We start from the raw sequence: 5428 nt of genomic DNA on the forward strand, positions 1-5428 counted from the left end.
ATATTGTGTTGGGTTTAAAACATATGCAGAAGTAAAATATATGACAGGAGCACAAAAGGGCTGGGTGCAATGGCTCGAGTATATAACCGCAGCACTCTAGGAGGCCAAGATGGGAGGACTGCTTGAGGCCAGGAGTTCAAGACCCGCCTGGGCAACACAGCAAGACCCCAATTTAAAAATTAGTTGGGCATGGTGGTGCACCTGTAGTCTTAGCTACTCAGGAGGCTGAAGCAGGAGATTCACTTGAGCCCACAAGTTTAAAGTTGCAGTGAGCTATGATCACATCACTGCACTCTAGCCTGGGTGACCCTGTCTCAAAAAAATAGCACAAAAGGTAGGAGGAGAATAAATGATGTTATGCTTTTGTAGATTGTTTACATTAAGGAAGTGGCAAGAAAACTAATTTAAGGTAGATGCCAACAAATGTGAATGCTTATTATAATACCTGGGGTAATCTCTTACAGATTCACTTAAAAATATGTAGTTAAAAGTGTACAGGTGGCTCATGCCTGTAATTAATTCCCAACACTTTGGTAGGCTGAGGCAGGTGGATCACTTGAGGCCAGGAGTTCAAGACTGGCGTGGCCGCCGGGTGCGGTGGCTCAAGCCTGTAATCCCAGCACTTTGGGAGGCCAAGGCGGGTGGATCACGAGGTCAAGAGATCGAGACCATCCTGGTCAACATGGTGAAACCCCATCTCTACTAAAAATACAAAACATTAGCTGGGCATGGTGGCGCGTGCCTGTAATCCCAGCTACTCAGGAGGCTGAGGCAGGAGAATTGCTTGAACCCGGGAGGTGGAGGTTGCAGTGAGCCGAGGTCGTGCCACTGCACTCCGGCCTGGCGCCTGGTGACAGAGTGAGACTCTGTCTCCAAAAAAAAAAAAAAAAAAAAAGACTAGCATGGCCAAAATGGTGAAACCCCGTCTCTACAAAAAATACAAAAATCAGCTGGGGTGTGATGGTTCACACCTGTGGTTCCAGCTGAGGCAAGAGAATCGCTTAAACCTGGGTGGTGAAGTCTGCAGTGAGGCTGAGACAAGAGAATTGCTTAAACCTGGGAGGTGAAGTCCACCGTGAGCCAAGATTGTGCCACTGCACTCCAGCCTTGGCAACAAAGCAAGACTCCTACTAAAAAAAAAAAAAAAAAAAAAAAAGTGTATTACCAAAAAAGAAAAAACTATAGAATAATGGAAAATACTTACTCCAAAGGAATACATGAAAGGAGAAATAAAGAACAAATAACAGATTATATGAATAGAAGATAAATGTTTCCATGAAGGATTTATTAAGAAAAAAAATCAAGGCCAGGCCTGGTGGCTCACACTTGTAATCCCAGCACTTTGGGAGGCCAACGTGGGCACATCACCAGAGGTCAGGAGTTCAAGACCAGCCTGGCCAACATAGTGAAACCCTGTCTCTACTAAAAATACAAAAACACAAAAATTAGCTAGGTGTGTTGACACACACCTGTAGTCCCAGCTACTCAGCAGACTGAGGCAGGAGATTTGCTTAAACCTGGGAGGTGGAGGTTGCAGAGAGCTGAGATGGCACCATTGCACTCCAGGCTAGATGACAGGGTGAGACTCCACCTCAAAAAAAAAAAGAAAGAAAGAAATCAATGTAATACATTTAAATCCAATTATATTACATTTAGGGTAAATGGACTAAATTCTCCAATATAAAAAACAGATTATCAGACTGTATTTTAAAATAAAACAATTATATGCTATCTAGGAGAGAGAAATTTAGATAAAATACCAGGTAGATTAAAAATAAGAGAATGGGGCCGGGTGTGGTGGCTCATGCCTGTAATCCCAGCCCTTTGGGAGGCCGAGGTCGGGGGTGGGGGGGCGGGATCACCTAAGGTCAGGAGTTCGAGACCAGCCTGGCCAACATGGTGAAGCCCTGTCTCTGCTAAAATACAATAAATTAGCCAGGTGTGGTGGTGGGCATCTGTAATCCCAGCTACTCAGGAGGCTGGGAAATGAAAATCACTTGAACCCAGGAGGCAGAGGTTGCAGTAAGCCAAGATCGCAGCACTGCACTCCAGCTGGGAGACGGAGTGAGAATCCCTCTCAAAAATAATGATAATAATAATAAAAGGATGGAAAAAGATACGCCTTGCAAACACTATCTGAAAGAAAGCTGACATGATTACAATCAAAAAGTATGCTTTAAGAAATATTTCTAGAGATAAAGAGGGACTTTTTAAAAACTTGCATTCTTAGAAACATCTTTTATACATGTGTCTTTGCATAATGTATTACATGAAGCACAGTGTGGTGAGCTCATTCATTCACTGATATAGCACTGTCCTGATTCACATGTGCAACTAGCTTAAAGAGGGACATTTAAAAATGATAAAGTATTAACAGAAGAGAGAGTAATTCTACATTTGTTTAAGTGTAAAAACACAGCTTCAAAATATACAAAGCAGGATGTCGACCACACTAGAATGAGAATAGAAAATTCTGCATGGGGATCACACTAGATACCAACAGAAATCAATAGGAGAAAATAACTAGAAAACCTTCAGTTGTTTGGAAATTAAGTGGCACACTGCTAAATAACGTATGGGTCAAATAATAGCAGTGGAAATTAGAAAATATTTTTAACTAAATGGTAAGGAAAATATAAAAATCTGTGGAATACAGATAAATGTGCTTACAGGGAATAGTTTAAAATCCTTAGAAAAGAAAAAAATAGAAAATCAATGCCTTCCATTGATTTTCAAGAAGCTAGATAAGAACATTTTGAACTCAACATAGAAAAAGGAAATAGTAAAGAGCAGAAATCAGTGAAATATAAAACATACATACAACAGAGAAAACACACCGAGCCAAAACTCATTCATTGAAAAAAATTAGTAAAATGGACAAACTTTTTTTTTTGTTGTTGAGATGGAGTCCTGCTCTGTCACCCAGGCTGGAGTGCAACGGCACGATCTCGGCTCACTGCAACCTCTGCCTCCTGGGTTCAAGCGATTCTCCTGCCTCAGCCCCCCAAGTAGCTGGAACTACAGGAGCACCCCGCTATGCCTGGCTAATTTCTGCACTTTTTTAGTGGAGATAGGGATTTCACCATGTTGGCCAGGCTGGTCTCAAAATCGTGACCTCAGGTGATCTACCCGCCTCGGCCTCCCAAAGTGCTGGGATTACAGGCGTGAGCCACCACGCCTGGCCAATGGACAAAGTTTTAGTGACTGATAAAAAGAAATAAAACACCAGTTATTAACATCCAGAATGAAAATGAGACACTACAGATCCTACAAATGTTTAAAAAATATTATGATCAACTTAATGACATTAAATTATCAATTTCGATGAAGTGGATAAATTACATAAAAGAAAAAAGAGCTTTTCAAAACTGCCATAAGAAAATGAAATCTGAATAGCTTTATATATAAGAAAGCAATTAAATCTTTAATTAAAAATCTTCCTGCAGGCCGGGCGTGGTGGCTCGTGCCTGTAATCCCAGCACTTTGGGAGGCCGAGGTGAGCAAATTACTTAAGCTCAGGAATTTGAAACCAGCCTGGGCAACATAGTGAGACCTCATCTCTAAAAAAATACAAAAATTGATCAGTAATGGTGGTGCGCACCTGTAGTCCCAGTTAACTTGAGGGGCTGAGGCAGGAGAGCACCGTGAAACCAGGAGGTAGAGACTCCAGTGAGCGGAGATCACATCACGGCACGCTAGCTTGAGTGACAAAGTGAGACCCTGTCTCCAAAAGGAAGTAAAACTCATTATTTGCTGATGGCGTGACTGTGTGTAGAAAATCGAAAACAACCTGCAAATAAACCATTAGAATTAACTCAAGATTTGAGCATGGAGCTGGATCCCAGGTCAGCATACAAAGATCTAGTGTATTTCTATATATAAGCAACAAGCAATTCGGAAATTTTAGGAATATTGTTTAAAATAACATTGAAAACCGCTTCTAGGGGCAGATAGGCACACAAAGAAAACGAATGCTTTGCAAGATCCTCGCGCAGGTCTGCGCAAAAGGTCTCTGTGTGTCTCTACGCCCAGATGGCCATTTTGAGCCCTGAGCTGAGAGCCACTCTTCTAGTCTGTTTTCTCAGCTTCTTCCCCGCCTCCATCTGATATGCCTTTTTTCCCTGTGTATTTCGTAGCAAAGTTGCTCTTCCGAAGGGCGGAGATCGGCAGCTGGCGGTCAGCAGGCAGACATACATTTTATGCGCCCCTGCTCTGGGCAGGAGCCAGTGGCCCTGCCTTCTCTGCCAGCGCGGGTTCCCAGGGGGTGAGGAAAGTGAGTTCCACGTCCTAGGTAGGGGAGAAATTGGTTTAGTGCCCAGGGCCGGATAACGGTGGAAGAACCCTAAGTGGAGACTGCTTGCATCCTTCGGGAAAAATCTAAATGCTAAGTACCATGACAGTGGCAGGAACCAAGCTGTTGGGTATAGCTTGTGGAAGTGCACACTGGCTGTCGTTGATCCAGTGTTTTATTATTTATTTTTTTTCATATATATGTGTATATATATTTTGCCCATGACACAGGCCTCAGGAGATCCTGAGAACATGTGCCCGATCCAGTGTTTTAATAGCACAGACACCCTAAAAGGGACCATCAGTACAAGGCTGATGAAATAACTTATCGCATAGTCGTACAGTGGAATACTAGACAGTTCTTTATTTTTTATTTTTGAATACTATACAGTTCTATAAAAGGAGGAAGAGGCTCTACGTACTCATCTGGAAAAATCTCCACTGACCATGTACGCTGTGCGGAACAGTATGTATGTCACTCCGTCTCAAAAAAAAAAAAAAAAAAAAAAGGTTATGGCATGGGCCTAGGGCGAACCATGACGATGGAGAGGGGCAGAAGAGGACGCATTGGATGAGGTACGGGAGCAGGATCTGCAGGGTATAGAGAGCTAGAGGAAAGTGTCAAAAATAACTTTTACGGTTTCCACCATAGGAGATGGAAGACGAACAGCACAGGACTGGAAGGAAAGAAAATGAAGACTGAAACTCGTGGAAGTAGAGGTTTGGAAAAAGAGCAGTTGGGAGAGGGTTAAGGAATTTCCTTAAGCGGAAGGCGAGGTCCGGCGGGAACAGTTGAGGCAGGGCCTGAGATGGGTGCCCAGTGAGTGCAAGTTTGAATGGATAGGGGCATCTGGGATTAAGAGGAGAGGGGAGAGTTTGCTCCAGGACTGGTGAAGTGCCTCGAAGGAGGCGGGAGATCGCTAAGGAATACTCTTGGCGATGGGGGCAGAATCACAGGCACTAATAGTGGGCATCAGGATAAGACTGGCAGGACTACCATGCCAGCCAGGCTTCGCTCCGGAGGCTTGGAAGTGGGGGACACTGAGCAGGGGGATGCCGGGACCGCCTGCCCACCCCCGGTGCGGAACCAATTGTGACGGCGGCGAGGTTACCCGCCGGCGCTACAAAGGTGCCACAC

This window comes from Sapajus apella, unplaced genomic scaffold (genome assembly GCF_009761245.1).
Source record: "Sapajus apella isolate SASKATOON/1434 unplaced genomic scaffold, GSC_monkey_1.0 scaffold128, whole genome shotgun sequence".
Lineage (NCBI taxonomy): Eukaryota > Metazoa > Chordata > Mammalia > Primates > Cebidae > Sapajus > Sapajus apella.